Source organism: Canis lupus, chromosome 38 (assembly GCF_048164855.1).
Source record: "Canis lupus baileyi chromosome 38, mCanLup2.hap1, whole genome shotgun sequence".
NCBI lineage: Eukaryota > Metazoa > Chordata > Mammalia > Carnivora > Canidae > Canis > Canis lupus.
In genome coordinates, this window is record NC_132875.1 from 13,176,533 (window position 1) to 13,193,972 (window position 17,440).

At 35.4% G+C, this 17,440-nt stretch overlaps 2 long non-coding RNA genes across 2 annotated transcripts in view; one reads left to right on the forward strand and one right to left on the reverse strand.

The window, feature by feature from the left end:
- LOC140626662 (uncharacterized) overlaps positions 1 to 17,440 on the forward strand; it is a 111,562-nt gene that overhangs the window by 85,701 nt on the left and 8,421 nt on the right. The window contains exons 3-5 of the long non-coding RNA XR_012025715.1: positions 3,896 to 4,116; positions 15,230 to 15,362; positions 15,673 to 15,826. This is a non-coding gene — a long non-coding RNA (uncharacterized lncRNA). The remainder of the gene's footprint in view (positions 1 to 3,895; positions 4,117 to 15,229; positions 15,363 to 15,672; positions 15,827 to 17,440) is intronic.
- Positions 7,169 to 11,698, reverse strand: LOC140626808 (uncharacterized). Its single transcript, XR_012025810.1, has 3 exons — positions 11,617 to 11,698; positions 10,967 to 11,180; positions 7,169 to 7,310 (listed from the first exon to the last, which is right to left on the reverse strand). It is a non-coding gene; the product is annotated as an uncharacterized lncRNA (long non-coding RNA).

Consider the following 17,440-nt stretch of genomic DNA (forward strand, 5'->3'; position numbering starts at 1 on the left):
AAAACATCCTGTAGTACATTTAAGTATTCCCAAGACTTTAGCCCTTGGAGCTTCTGAAAGGTATCTCATATCATCAGCTCTTACTTACTGCTGGACATACCCTAAATATCAAATAAAAATATGTTGAAAATCAGAAAATGTAGAAAACCAATGAAAACAATAGAGCATTTCACTAAGTATATTATTGAGATAACCAAATTGAACATTTTGTTTAAACATTTTTTTAAGATTTTTTATTCTAATACATGATAATATGTTGGTTTGTTATCTAGCCATAGTACCCATTTTGCTTTCTTTATATACATGGCTATGGAACTACAAAATAAAATAAAACCAGATTCCAACTCGAATCTGTTTCAACCCTCTCAATTAAAAATTAACCATTTATTTTAAACAATTATTTATCTGTGTAAATTTTAAATGGTAATGGTTGCCCAGATTTAATTGAATGGGGTTTATTTAAAGCAACTTAATATTGTTTGAAATTAGGTTTTTCTAAATATTTAATATTATAAACAAAATTGTAACTAACATGATTGTGAATGAACTGCCTTTTTCAGGACTGTTGGCATGGAATTGGTACCTAATACGTATGTTGAATGCATTAATGAATGATAAAAAGTGATAATTCTTACCTTTTTTCTTTTGGAAAACAATGAACTAAAATCATGCTGAAACTACTTAATAAACATGCTTGAAAAGTTCTTGACATTTTAAATTATATTTTTATGGTAAGGTATATGTCAAATATCATGGGAATCAGAAAAACAATACAAAAAGATTATTTGATTACAATTTCTTTGATCATATGTTTATATTTTATTAAAAAGCAAAAAACTATCTTTTTATAGATAGATTTCTAGGTAGTCTTTAGGTTAATTGTGATGCCATAGCAAATGAAGAGTTAAGGATATATGGTGACTTTTCTAAGTATAACTATGAAGATTTTTTTTTACTTTTTATTTTCTTTCTGCTGGGTCAGTTAGTAGGTAGTGGCAAAATTTTCTCCACATCCATAATATTGACCTCTACTTTGAGAATAGGGATCTTTCCAGATCAATTTAATGTCTTGGGTTAGTGTTTAAAGCACTTAATTGTTAAGTAAAATTTTATTTATGATGTATGAAATGAATAGCTTTTGTGACTGCCTAAAACTGTTGATTTACTCTTTTGAATAAATTTAAGAAATATCTCCAGTGTGTTGGGCCTTCAAATCTGTCTGATGATTTCATAACTATCTCCTGAAAAAATTTAGATGGTGTCCATGCTACATTTTAACTGGGGAAAAAAGACATAAAATTAGTATAGTTGGCAGTAATTTTACACTAAACAGAAATTAATATTATAGTACACATTAGTCCTTTCAGAATCGTATTCACCATAAATGTTGCCTCATATTTTTTTAAGATTTTATTTATTTATTCATGAGAGACACAGAGAAAGAGAGGCAGAGACATAGGCAGAGGGAGAAGCAGGCTCCAGGCAGGGAATCTCATGTGGGATTTGATCCCAGGACTCCAGGATCCAAAGGCAGATGGTTAACCGCTGAGCCACTCAGGCATCCCATCTCTTATTTTTTAAAAAACAAAATTTCATTTACGTGTTCACAAAATACTAGGAGAAATTGTCACCACTATCGGAGCAGCAGAAAGGTCAGCATCATGTGTAGACAGCATGATTCTTTGGGAAGAGACCATTCACAGGAACAAATGACCCGACTTTAACATGACTTACTCTACCCTAATTTTTTGTTAGCTGTCTATCCAGTATTTAAAAAGCAGAGCACAGCAGAAAACATGAAAAGTAAGTATTCTGGGTCTTTCTGGACATGATATTACCTGGGGTTTTTAAAGTGCTTTTGTCTCAAAAGGAATTTTCATAGATTTTAGTAGTTTTCCAGTAAATGATCACATTTTTAAAAGATATTGGACATTTCAATAGAGTTGCAGATGAAATGGGATTGACCACTTTCTGTATAATGATGTGCACACACAAAAAAGAGGACTCTAACCTCCAAAGATAAAAGCTGAGAGTTGAGATAATTGAAGTCTAAAACATTTTTGAAGGATGTGTATACCGTAACTTCAGATTTCTTTATTTGATCTCTAATTATCAGAGTAAGGGTCACCTTTCACACTTGAAAGGGATTATAAACATATAAAGTCTTTTCCCAGAAAGGTGGTGTTGTTGAAAGACAGAGATTCAAGAACAGTTGAGATAAATTAATTGATGGTGGATGCACGTCAGGCTGTCAAAGGAAGTTAGAGATCTTCAGTGTAACATTTTGAGAAACCACTTACTGGAATGCTTAAATGATTGATCTGCTCCAGGATGACATTTTTCTCATATTTTTACACTTTTACTGGTAATAGAGACATTTAATGTTTCTTGTCAATTTGTTCCAATAATTGTGTGGCTGCAAATTATTCGTTACATTGCCAGAAAGTCATAACCCTCGTTTTTAACTCCTAAATCCTAAGGCAGTCCTTAAAGGAGAACAAGGACCCTGCATCATGCAGCTGCAAGGGCCTCTTTCTTGGATTAATGTGTGTGTGGGGGGGAGGGTAACTGTTCTGTGCCCTTAACTTTTTGGGGGGAATTGAATCTCTTCTGCTTTTGCCAAAGAGCATGAGCAGATTTTTTCACAGAAGATGCTCCAAGAACACTGATCTATTCCTTATTCAGAATAATTTTCTGTTTTCTCTCCAATTTTAGTGTTTATCCAACTCTTTGACTTTTGTATTGCAAGATGCTCCTAGACACAAGATTTATATTTTATGCCACATCATTTTTTTTTTGGTATATCATTTCTACTCTTGGTCATAATGTTCTATATATGCATATATGTATGAATGTATCACTATGGTAACATTCTTTAATGGAGAACCTGTCTTGACTAACTAAATGTGTTTATCTGTGTGTATCTTTTCTTCCCCCCATCCATATTGCAAATTCCTCTCTGGAGTAAAATTTCTTATAGGTCTAGCACTATCTTATAGGAATAGTTCCTAAAGGGATATTGAATTCATTAAGAAAGTGAAATATAGATTTTGTTATGTCTCACTTCTGTGACTTTCACCAGACCATACATGAGTTCAGTGTTTGAGCTTTAACATCTTTATAATTACAATTTTAAATTATGAGATCTCCGAAGTCCTTTTCTCCCCTAAAATTTTATGGTTCTGTTATTCTAAGGAAATTCCAAAATATACATATTATACTGTGATCAGAAAGGATAACTCTGGGAGAAGGGAAGTTGGTGGGTAGAGAGGGAGGTGGATTAATGGAGAATGAAAATGTGTTATTGCATAACATAAAATCAATGTACCTTCAAAAGATTCTCATGCTCATACTATTGGCTAAGAAAGGGGAAATGGAAAACTTTTGGGAGGACAGGATTTTTAAGTCTTTAATAGTAAGAATATAAAATTTCTGGCACACAAGATTGATAAATTAAGGTGGAATTATAATTTTTGATATCATTTTGGTATTGGCCTTAGCTGCATTAATTAATTAATTAATTAGACACTGATGATGTATGAATCGGTTAATTTAATACGTAGATGGTTGTGGAGTCTAATTTTTTTTTCATTCCAAAACTCACAGATAACAACTAATATGGAAAGCCAAAGTGTAAGTGACATTTACAGAGTCATGCAGACTGAATCACATGAGAAACATAGTATAGTGCAAAGAAAGTAGCCTTTTGTGTTACATGATGATAAAAATATCTATTTTCTAGTTTTATCCTGAGAAGACAATGTTATGTCAAAGAAAGCTTAACCAAATGCTTATCGTGTGACAAATACACAGTAATTAGTGGTTTAAAAACAAATTAGGAAAAAAAATACGTTTTTTATATAGCTAATATTTAAATACTTTGTCTTAATTTCAGCTATGAATGGATTTTTGTGTTTACTTTTTCTTGTTTTTATGTCATCCGTATATTGATGGCATCTGTCTTTTGATAAAGTACTGCACTAATATAGAAAGAAGGAATTTTCAGTGATGCTGCTCACGTTTCTGTGAAATGGAAGAAGCTTTCGAACTCAGCTTCAGTCTGGAAGTTAGACTGTCAAAACTTGCTGAGGAAAATAACTCTTTTCCATCAATTTGGTAAGAAAATAAGATATATTAAGAGCTAACTAAAAGTTTTGAGAATTTATCACATGTCAAATACTATGGTCTTTATATGCATTATCTCATCAAATCCTCAGAATAATCTTATGAGTTAAGAAGGAGCACTCTGCTTTTTACAATGATGCAAGCACTGAAGTTCAGAGAAGTTCAATAATTACAACAGTTCACAAATCTAGCAAAAGAAGGCGAGCCAGGACTTGAATGCAGGCAATTTGACACTGGATTCTATGTACTTACTACTTTTCTATATCGGTGCTCCAGAAACTAGCCCCGTGGCATCCCTGATATATCAAATTTTATTTTGCCTTTGCTGGGTCTCTAATCTATCAAAACTTGAACAAGTTAAATGCGTAGAGCCTGAATTTCCTAATCTATAAAGAGCAAATAATTGCATTGTTAGGGTTTTATAATAATTAAAAATATATAAATACAAAATGCCTAATAATAAATCAGGTGTATAGACTATATGATAACTGAGACCATCATCTGAGAACCTAGACAGTGACATATGCCCTTTAAAAGGGATAGATACAGGGAAATACAAATGGAGAGTAAAGGTAAGAACATAAGTGGCTGTCATCTGCATTTACTACAGCAATGGGGCAAACAGGTACTTATCAATGCAACTGATTGACATAATATGTCTATTTGAATATAATTCTCTTTAAAATATCATACAATGTCTCTATATAAATATAATCTCTTTTAAAAGCTGAAGTTTGAGGCACCTAGGTGGCTCATGTGATCTTGATTTACACTCAGGTCATGATCTCAGGGTGGTGGGATTGAGCTCTGAGTCGGGCTCCATGGGGTTTCTGCTGGAGATTCCCTTTCTCTCTCTCTCTTTCTCCCTCTGCTCTGCTTCTCTCTCTCTCTCTCTCTCAAATAAATAAATAAATATTAAAAAAATAGAAAAGCTGAAGTTTGAGAATAGGGGAATTCTGATACTACATAACAATGATTAAATTACTTGATACAAGAGAATTTCTGAACTACCCAGATCATGAAACATTTTGAGACCCATAGAGTGAAAGTAGTTAAACCTGGAAAATGGGAAAGAGAGAGTTGATCTGGGCTAAGACAAAAGCAGTTTCATAGCCACATTTGGCCAAGTGCTTTTACCGAACCACCAAATGACAAATAAAAATTTAGATCATAACTCCTCCGGCGGCTGTAGTTCTGAAATATAATGCTGTAAAAACTAACAGGTGGTATACTCTTTAATTTTCGTTGTGCTGGTCAGAACCCATTCAGGTACTATTGTAATTTGATAGATAGGTATGAAGTAGCTATAAGACCATCAACACTAACTGTGAATATACCTCTTATCCGCAACAATCAATGAACTTTATTATTAAAGAAACCTAGGTGTAACAAGATTTCATGTCTTGAGATTGAATTAAGTGTTTCATAACCTGCCAAACTCAAAAACTTGGCTACAGCGAGACAGGAACAAGTATCTTTAAAGAACCTTGACCTCTTTCTTTGGCTGCAAAGGCAATAAATAACACAGTCCATCCTGAGTCACTACTGAAAATTAGTGTGCTATTCAACTTATATGTTTAGTTTGTAAGTCGCACAAATACAAATAGTTTGGGGCTTTTTCAGAAATAACGCATTAAAAATTAGTGATTATTTTCTCATTAAAGTGGGTAAAATGGATAAATGTTTGAAACATTGATAACTTAAGATCTTGAGATAATAGAGAAAAGTAAATTATGTTTTTATGAGTTATCATTAAGTTTCAGAAAAATGGGGAAAAAACCCAGAGTCCCCTTAGAAGGATGTGTTACATACAGAAAGACCAAAAGAACTGTGAATCTCTACATATTATGATACACAGCCAACTAAATCTATAGAGATGTAAGTGAAGAACAAAGTTGTTCACTTTTAGCAGTGAAATGAGTAATGGAATTAGGGGGATTTTGAAACCAAGAGAAAGGAATTTAACACTTAACAGGTTCTTCCCTGAGAGTAAGTAAAAATGTAGAAGAATCAAATACACATCTGTTACAGAGAACATCTTTCTTTATTAGCACGCACATCATTAATTAGGGAGATACTAACTTCAGGATAGTAGTTAATTAACTGTGAGATCAATACGTAATGGTGATTTCACTTTTTACATCTCTCTAACAGCACCAAACCAATAAAGAGCAGTTATGTTTTTGAGTAAAACTTATCTGACCAAAACCTCAAAGTGAATAGTTCCTGAGGCTTTCATCAAGAAGGGAAAAATGGTTGAGTTAGTAAGATTTGGGTGTTTAAGCAAAGCTAAGAAGATTATACAGTAAGACAAGGTATTTGAGTATATAAATATTATAGCTTTTAAAAATTTGTCACAAATAAGATTATTCAGTATTTCATAATACTGTTTATACATGGATAGACTTTCAATCAAATTTATTCTGTTTATATCATGGTCAGGATTCCTTTTCAGGAATATATAAATTTTATCATCCTCTCACTGAGGTGAAGAATTCTCACATTTAAAATGAGCACTTTGGGGGCACCTGGGTGGTTCAGTCAGTGAAGCATCTGACTCTTGATTTTGGCTCAGGTCCTAATCTCAGGGTCATGGAATTGAGCTATGAGCTCTGTGCTTAGAGCGTCGGGAGTCTGCTTGAGGATTCTTTCTCTCCCAGCCCTCTGCCCCTCACCTCCAGCTGTCTCTTTCTCCCTCTGAAACAAATAAACAAATCTTAAAAAACAAAACAAAACAAAACAAAAAACAAAAACAAAGTGAGCACTTTCAGGTCATTGAGGAGATTCTTACTTTCTAGTGAAGAAAGACTTTGATCCAATCTTAGACCCACATGAGATGGAGGGGGAATATCTTTTGTACAATACTTTTTAATCTACTTGGGAGAGATTTTAGTTATAGGAGCTTTGTTCCAAAGACAGTGGCATCAGGAAAGTGTCCCAAGTGTCTATTAAAGAATATAAATGTTTGAGGCCAAACATTAACCATCCTGAAACCTCACATGAAACCAAAGTGCAAAATATTAAAATCACTCACTTGCCTTACTTCTGTCTCTCTGAACCAAGGACTTGGCATTCTTCCCCCAAAGCACAGGATCTGTGTTTTCATAATGACTTTTCATTGTTCCAACCTAATTGCTTTAGAATGTTGTTACATTTTGCATTTTTATGGTCCTCTTGATATAGACCTGAGTTAATACATGAAAGGCACTTAGAAGACTATCATATGGTAAGTACTTAATATATGTACACTATTATCATCATTTTTAAGATTTTCACTGGTTAGTTTGTAATGCTCTATGTAAGATGGGATATGTAACAGGCTATATGGGGAGTTGGACACTGGAAGTGCCCCCCCAAATTTAAGCAGATATAAGGTATCTGAGAAGATGTTCGTGAGTACAGGAAAGTTTAAATGTTCCAGAATCCTTTCATAAAAATGGAGTATAAAGAGAGCTAAACCAAAGACTAACAGACACCATTTAAAACAAAACTAGTTGAAAAAGCATCTGGAGAGATATAAACATAATAATTGGGATGATTATTAAAAAATTAAATAAACGTTTACCTCTAGAACAAAGATACAATGGTGATTTAATGAAGAGACGGTGTGTGAGATATATTCACAACAATTCAACATGAATTGGGGGAAATAAGACGTGTTCATAAAAGGCAGAATAAGTTTGCTAATTGCCTTGTAAATGTATTATAGGTCCTAAACAAAGAAAACTGGTGATTTTAATCTATTTTCACACATGGTTTTGAATTAACGGATGTAGGAAATGAGTACCATTGGCTGATAACCTCGCAAAAAAGAGTCAAACCAACATGACAAACCTTTTGATGAACACAGTACAACCTCACTTTGAAGTAGGCATAGTGAAATAGGTGAGATTGTATGTGCTGTGTCATAAAAGGGTCGTGTAGCACCTTCAATCATGAGTTCAATAAATAATCATCAAGCCCCAATAACATAGGCACAATTATGGGGACTTGCACAACAAAACAAAATAAATAAATGATGAGAAACCAACCTGTCCCCATACACAGGGAATGTACAGTAAGATAGAAAATGTGATCATTAATCAAATAATCTTGCAAATAAATGTCATAGCACCTCTGTTAATGAATGCAGAGACATATGGTGCTATGGGAATAAATACTAGGAGGACTACACCTCCTCTAGGAGTAAAAGAATAGATGATGGAAAGAAAGTGATGTTTGAACTACAATATGAGTGCTGAATAGCTTTACGGAGGCATTAGTCTGGGGGAGGAGGGACGGGGAAAGGAGAGTGTTTTACAGCAGCAGGGAGAGCCTGGAAGAGGCTCTGAATTAGGAAGGAGAATGGGACACCAGTGTGTCAGATGGGGGCAGAGTAATGGGGGTGGAGCAAGAGGAAAGCCAGAACAGGGAGGGGTAACTGTGTAGTTTATTGTCCACACTGGATGGCTTTTGAGATTAAAAAGGAGGTACTCTCAATGATTACACCAGAACAACAGGTGGCCACTGGGACTCTGAGTCACCCTAATTATAGGCTGTGTTAAGAAGAGGTCTATAGGCAGAGAGTGATGGAATTGTTGGAAGGATTTTAAGCAGAGGTTTACATTTTGGCCACTGCAGTGTGGAGAGTGGATTATAATGAGGCGGGCGTGCATGTGGAGAGACTACAAATTAGCATGCTTGTTTCCCAGAGATCAGCTGAAAGGCAGTTTTTGTTGCTGTTATTTTTTGTTTGTTAGATTGTTATATTCCCTCCTGTTGCATGTGGAGAACATGGCCTAAAATCATACTAGGAGTTTCCTTCTTTTTTTTTTTTTTTTTAATGATTGGAGTTAAGAAGTGCTTGCCACTTGGCATGACTCTAACTGAAGAATCTAGGGATAAGACTGACAAAACATGATTATGGCTAGAATTATTATGGCATAATCTCTTTTTTCTCTCTCTGCCTACATATACACACATATATACACACATGCATATATGTATGTACATATCTTACATACACACATATATTCACTCATTGTATATTTAACACGCTACTAAAAATTATTAAAGATCATATTCAATGAGTTAATCATCCTATGGAGACTTATCTGCTACTCTGCAACTATATCCTAACCTTTAAAAATACTGATGGGCCTATTTTTTTTTAAGTTTTCATTGTTTAAATAGTAAAACAAAGAAATAACTGAAAGTATAGAAACGTATTCTAAAAAGGCAAATGATATAAGAACACCAAATGCTGAAATTTTTTTTAAATCTAGCTCAAATCCATTTGTATATAAATTTTTGTATCCTGCTTTCTTTCAACTCAACATTATATCATAATTAAGGCTACCCAGTTTAGCAAATAAAAGTACAGGGTGCTCTATTAAATTTGAATTTCAGATGAACAGTAATTTTTTTTTTTGCATAACTATGTTTAAAATAGTGCAAGGGAAATAGTTTTACTTAAAAAAATTGTTGCTTATCTGGAATTCAAATTTAACCGGATGCTCCATATATTATCTGCCAATGTTAATTATAAACACTTTCCTTTTTTAGTGTAATCTTCATGGACTATTATAAATAAATTATGCTAAACATTTTAATGTAGGAAAAATGTCTTATTTTTAAAGAGCATGTCTTTGGACAGATTCACAGAAGTAAACTTCCCAGGTTAGATTAAATATATGTGTATCCCTGAATTTATTTCATAGAAGTATTATGGGCTGTTGTTTCTTTTCCTAACTGTAGTTAGGTGATTCGTTAATTCAGAAGTTGAGTTTGTACCATCATTGCTTAGATCCCCATCTTTTTTTCTTCAAAATATTAGTAGGTCAGTCTGTCCTTGGGGAATTTATCTTTGGATGGCAGTCTAGTTTTTTCTAAAGTCTTACTGGAAGTCTTAGATATTTCAGTGAAGGAGATTTCTGGACAGGTTAGATACACATTTCTCTAGGCTCCCTGTATTCTATTCCTGGGCTCAGCTGATCAGCAAACAATCTGTGATTTATTAACTTAGCCTCCCTCTCCCTCTTTCTCTTTGCCTTTATCGTCTCTTTACCTTTTGCCCTTATATTTGACCTTCTGCATTTACAGAGCACCTATACAATAAATGCCTATTCAATCGGTGTCTTTGGTACTATCAAACACTAATGTTCATACTTTGGCCTGAGTGACTTAGTCAAGCTACTTAAACTCTCTGAGCATTGGTTCTTATATCTAGGATAATTGTATGCAGGATTTTTGTCATGATAAAATGAGAACTTTTGGGGGGAAACACCTAATGTATCAGACACAGAAAGCACTCACTATATTCCTGAGAATGCTAATGAAAACGTAAGGACTAATTGACCTGGGCAAAGCTCGCTAAGAAGCAACAGATGTAAAAAAAACAAAAAAAAACAAAAAAAAAAAAGAAGCCACAGATGTTAACATGTAACGAGGTCCATGTTACTATTAACAGCTAAATCTTATTTTCTCCATTTCCTTGTATGTCTCCAGAGCATGCATTATCTTTAATGCCTGCCATGAGTTACAAACTACCTGGAAAGGGCTTCTTTGCTCTTCAATGTTACAGGTTCTCTATCTTGCTCACATTCACAAATATTCCAGCAGGACCATGGTGCTGAGAAGAGTTTTATGAGCCTCTGGCTTTGAGGCTGAAAGAATAGCTTCTCGATTATACCTGAGCAGAAAACAGCTCCCTCACTACAGAACAGTTAAACACTTCCCTGATCACAGCAGGAGCTCCGGATTTTAGTGTCTAATCACTTTTGCACCACTGTCCTATAGCCTCATTCCCATTGACCCACTCACACTTCTCTTCATTAATTATTAATCGATACATATTAAGTACCTTCCAGAGCTCAATGCCAAATAGCGTTAATGAATCTTTCGATCAGAAAACGAAATCTCCTGGTACTTAATGTGCTTCCTGCAGCCACAGAAATAAATGAGGCATTGCCGTGTGGCGGTTCATGGAGACCTGGATCATCGATATGTCAGCTCTTTTAAATGTATTTTTGTTCATGGCGGAAGTCTTTATTTTCGAAGTATTTTTGATCAGTGGCCTAGGTATAAATTCCAAGTAAACAAATGAGATAAATCAAATATTCCTTGAAAATCTGCAACTCCCACCTACAGTTCAGTCTCTTAGCGACATCAGATGCTGTTCAACCCTGGGAGCTATGCTCTCTGGAGCCTTCTTTCCTAGCTTCTTAGTGTAATTTGCTTGCATCTCCCCTGACTTCTGGTTAATTCACTGCAATTCAAAGCTTTCTCACTGGGTGGCAGCCTCCACCTTGTTTCATACTTGGATTTCCTTGCATCTCCAGTGTAATTGCATGCTGGTTCAAAAGGCAGGATCTGGACCCAGATGTCCATGTTTGGAATCCAGCCTTTGAAATTTATTTGGCTCTTAGGTAATGTCTCATCATCAAAATGAGGATAACAGTAGGAACTACCTAATAGGATTCTCATAAGAATTTAGAAAGTTCAAGTACTTACAAGAGGGCCTGGCAAATAATATCCAGTAAGGTTTATCTGTTATTTTTTTGATCATATTCAGGATACGAATACAGTCACACCTGGAAATACAAACATGAACAAATCACAGAATTTAAGAAACAGACAAAAACCTGATAACACAAACAAAAAAGGCTAATGACCACAATGACAAGAGAAGAGGTGAGAACCAGCACTGTGGAAACAAATAAGCAGAGTGTTTGCAGCAGACTTGTGATTGTGGTCCAATGATAACTAATTTTTAATTATTTATTAAAAGCCTGGAGGTGTAAGCATCTGGGTTTGTTTCTTACCAATATTACCTCATGTGTCCTTTACAACAGCTGTGTAAAATAGATATTTATGCCCATTTTCCAGATAAGGAAACTGAGCCTAACAGAAGTTAGTTTGCTTAAGGTCATTCATCTTGTAAATGGAAGACCCCAGATTAAAATCCAGGTTACTTTTAATCTGAAACTCCTTCTACTCTGTGGCTTCTGCTTTGCCAGCTCGCTTTATTTTCTATCTCAGCTGTTTCTGGTTAAAATTTTAATGCCCACTTCTCTGTATTGTTCCTATATTCTGGAAGAGATTGTGTCGCCTGTGACACCTAATAAGAAAATCATAAACATGTCTGCAGATTGAGTCTCTTATTTTCTGAGGTGAATGCTGAGCCAACAGAGCTGCCAGTCCCTCACTTAACTCCTTACATTTTCTGTGACATTCCCCTCCACTCTGACAGGTGTATCAGCATTTCCAAGGCTGCTTGTGCTGATAAAGCTTCCTGAAGACACACACCAAATAGAAATCACTTGGTGACATGTTCACTAGGGCACTTCGTGAAGAGGCCTAGATTGAAAGGACAGTGTCCTGTAGATGGCTCCACTACCCAGTAGGTCAAGTGGACCATGCAAGTATGGCTCCACTGCCCAGCGCATCAAGTGGATGATTTGAACATGGCAGTAGAGACGTAGGGGCAAATTTCTTTTTTTCTTGAAATGTGTGGAACGAGCTATGAATTCCAAGAATTTGTCATGGAAAGAAATACATTTAAATTACAATGAAAATATTAGGTGATAAAGCTATTTTCGCTTTTGTTCTGTTACACACAAGATATAGAGACCTGATGACATAGAACGACGGGACCAGCAGTATAAGAGATAAGAAAAGAAGCTGAAGGGTGATTTAAACACTGTACCCCTTAAGAATTACAAGCATTTACTCATCATCACCTTTCAATATCTTTTCTAATGTAGAATAATACTCAAATATTTTCTTTATAATTTTTCAAATGTATATGAAAACTAAAGGTGCTTTAAAATACAAAGGTAGTGGTTCTACATGGTGTGATTATAAATGTTCAGGAAGCCCTTTGTGTTCACATTAACATTACACACAAACACGTACACACCCCCTCATACCCCACACCTTGCAAAAGCAGACACACATAGACACACCGCACACAAGTCCCTCACGTGTCATACCTCTAAACACACAGACACACACACACACACACACACACACGGGTACACACACATGCATTTATAGACAAACCACACCCTTACACTTTCCAAACACAAATACTTGACTCTCCTGCCAATGAGAGGAGGAGCAGGCAGGGGCGAGATGCCTGGAAGGGCAAGGATAACATTTGCTGAAAACTGAAATTCTATTTAGGGATTTCAGTATGAACTTGATGGTTTTGGCTTTTGTGCATTTAAATTCAGAGTGACTTAAAATAGCTCACATTTGAACTATTTATCAAATATTCTTTGGTGTGAATGTGCTTCTGATTATTTTCTTGTGAGCAGATTTTGACAGACAAACTGCATATCCTGAGGGCTGAAGGCTAAAGGGAGAATAAGAACAGGGCAAAGAGAGAGGTTGCAAGGGGTCTGAGACACTGTGTCTAACACAATGATTTGTCCTGGGGTCAGTGCTGAGTGAAAACCTGTAGACACCACCGAGAGCTTTCCATAGAAATAAACAAAAGGTTATTCAGACAATACTGTAGCCAAAGAGCGTATTTTTCTACTTACATCAATGTAATGCTTTAAAGGTCACTTTGGTCAATATAAAACTAGAACGTATTGGCTATCATTAAGTTAAATGAGACAGTCTCGACCCCAATTCTGGACAATCATAAATCCCAAATTCTAAATTCTTCAGTCCAATCCAAGGCCTAATACTTTACATCTTTAAAAGTCATGAATATGTATTAGTTGTATTTGAACTTGCATATTTTAGTAAGTGTCTTAATATTGGAATAGAGAGAATTGATGAAGACATGCTAAAAAGTTTGAGAAATTAAAAACAAAAGGTAATGATTAACGTAGACAGATTGACCTGTTTCAAACTTAGTGTGGATTAGAAGGGTGCATTATCACAATGCCTTATGCGTAGATGGAAAAGTATGAAGATTTAAATTAATGAGATCATCATTAAGGAACAATATCTCCACTTACTCCCTTTCCCTGGTTACAGAGGTTACAATCTGAGCTTTCGGATGTCATTCTCCCTAACATTTTAAATATTGTTTCTGAAAAACAGTGGAAGCAAAAAAATATCTTTGAAGATCCATTAGATCTTTTCCCTATCCATCTGACATGACAAAGCCAACATCTGTTAATCTAGAGAGCATCTCTGGAAGGGCTATTTGTTCATTCATATTTTTGGCCATGGAAATGACTTACAGGACAAATGGAAACCAAGTTTGGTTTCAAAGTGCTTAACATTGGACTACTGTGCCTGCATTCACGGTGGATCAATATAAGGCAGTTTTTGAGTTTATGTTCAATAATTTTTATGATAGCAGAGGAGAAGAAAAAACTAATGTACCAAACATGAGATCTATAAAATTATGAGTTTTTTCTCTTTTGCAAGGTTGAGAATATTCTTATCTAATATTCTCTCAAAAATATTTGGAGGAAATCAATAAAGGAAAACATGGTGATGAATAACAGTACACTAAATTTGGTCAGTGTGTTTTTTTAAATGTTTCAGATAATATTCTGCCTTTATTTTTTTGCGATTCTAAAATTACTCTCTTTTCACATCCCAATTTTCTAACTAATTCATATTACTTATCTAACTATGCTGACAGTATATGTGGATGAAAATTCAAGAGAAAAAAGTAACACGGAATTTAAAATGGCATCTAGCTAAATGATGGTCCATAAATTATTGGAGTGATTGACTGGCTCATTTATTCATTTAATCAGGAGGAAGATATTTATTGAAGACTTACTCTGGGCCAGGTTTTGGTCTATGATTTGGAGATGGTGCTAAAAACAAGATAGATAAAAATTTTCTCCTCAGTGGATCTTATACTGTAGTAGAAGAAATAGACAGTAAACAAATTAGTATATAATTCTCAAATTTTCATTAAAATATCATGGAACAAACCAGAGAAGAAGAGCAATGAAAACTTGAAACATAGAACACGATGACTTCAGGGAAACCAGTTTTGGAAGAAATTTTATTAATTTTAAGGTTGATAGAAAAAGAAAAAAAGAGTATTCATTTCTATGCTTCACCTCAAAAAACAGCAAGCTTGACTGCCTATATCAAGACAGTTAAGATATTTCCTGCCTCTCCCATGCCTTCTGTCTCTTAGCCCAAAGACCCCATGATCTACAACCAGTGATCTGTGCAAGACACCTTCTCATTACCTCAGTGATGTTTCTACAAAATCAACTTCCATTCAGTGACTGCCACTATTATGTACTAATGTTTCATGCAGAATAAAGGTACTAAATGTATTTTTTCAAAAACTTGGGGTCCTATAAGTAAGAAAAAAAACTAATTTCATTGTATATGTGACAAGAACAAAACCAAAAATCTCTAAATATTCCAATCCTCCCCCCCCCCCCTTTTAATGAGGAAGAACCCTTTTTCCCCCTGTACAAGACTTTGTTTCTGTGTGTTGGTTTGGGAAATGGATGCTGATAAAAACCTAGAAAAGACCAGGGTATTTTTTTCCTCAGGGCATTTGATTATAAGTTAAAATGTTGCAAGCAAGAGAAGTAGCTTAAATGCTATTTCTTTTTCATGTCACAGGTCAGAGGCTACTGCCCTGCAGCTGATCAGGTGCCTTGCCATCCTCAGAGTGACTTCTAACTCAGATTCTCAAGCAGTCACTACTCTCCACACCCTCTCTCAGTTCACAATGGAAAAAGAGGACAGATGGATAAGCACAGAATTGTTTTCAGAGGTACTACCAGGAAGTGGCATCATTACTTCAGCTCATACCTTCTTGGTTAGAATGTTGTCACATGTCCACACAAAGCTGCAAGGGAGTCTAGCAGTGGGAACCATCTGTGTGGTTATTTACCCAGCTAAACCTGGAAGTTCCATTATTGAAGAAAGAATGGATACATATCAGCAAACAGCCAGGAGTCTATACCTTATTCCAGCTCCGTGACTCCCCTAATATTATTCTGCATTCCTCTTACCACACTCATAGAACCCACACAATCACCTCCACGAATAACAAGGAAAGCCATATCCAGTCACTACTTTTAAAATGTCAACCTCCTCTGTTGGTTCTTTCCAATAAGTCAGTATGTGGTTCCTGGTGTTTTGGTGACCTATAAACCAATAGATAAATTAGCTGCTCCTTCTCTATACACATTAAGCAATAATGGAGAAAGACCAAGATAACTTCAATTAAAAATCTCATTCAGAAAAGCGAATAAAGAGAACACAGAGCAGTCACTTGCCCATAGCAATAATCAAATCCTGCTGAGCAAGTATTGGCATGTAAAATGTGCTTGGTTGCTTCTTGTTCTGGTCTCCAGAGGAACTCCATTGTCCATTTGCTTCTCTGGACCCTTTGTCCATTTTCTTTTATGAATACATTTGAAGTGTGCATTGGAAAATGTGCTCTCCTTGAGGGCTACACAGTTTGTACAATTTGGGGGCACAGGAGTTGCTTTAGGAATCAAACAATTATAGGCATTTTAAATAAGGTTGTGCTTTCCCTGGCAATAAAAAGCCCTCATAATGTAGTAAGTGTATTTGATTTGCTTTCCAGTCAGTTCCATGTGAAAGGAGTCATCAATGCAAATTGTGTCTAGATATAGGTTCTTTTTTTTTAGTGTCAATTTTTAATTACACTAAGTACAGTGTTAATGCTATAATTGTCATTAGGTAATTTACAGTTGAGTGTTGTTAGACTTGTGATGTTATTAAATTGTATTTTTATTCTGTTTTAAAATTGTACTTATTTGAGGGGCACCTAGGTGGCTTAATCAGCTAAACATCTTTTTTTAAAAGAGATTTATTTATTTGAGAGAGAGAAAGTGAGAGAGCCTGAGCAGGGGAAGGGGCAGAAGGAGCAAGTGAGAGAGAATCTCAAGCAGAGTCCACACTGGGCACAGAGTCCAATACGAGGCTTGATTTCATGACCCTGAGATCATGCCCTGAGCCTGAAACTAAGAGTTGGATACTTAACTAATGAGCCACTCATGTGCTCCAAATGTCTGACTCTTGATTTCAGCACTGGTCATGATCTCACAGTCATGTGATCAAGCCCCACTGGGCTCCATGCTAGGCATGGAGCTTGCCTGAGATTCTTCCTCTGCCTTTGCCTACCAACCCCCCCCCCCAAAAAAAATAATTTAAAAAATAAAAATAAATAAAAGTAGGTTTTTCTGAGTAATAGACTTGCAGAACAGGATCCTTTTCCAGGCTGTCCTTTTTCTTTTTCTTTTTCTTTTTTTCGTTTTTGCACCTTGCAGCTTTATTGCGATATAATTGACATGTAACACTGAGTAAACTATATTTGTGTTGATTTGACCCTTATGTGTTGTAAAATGATTCCACA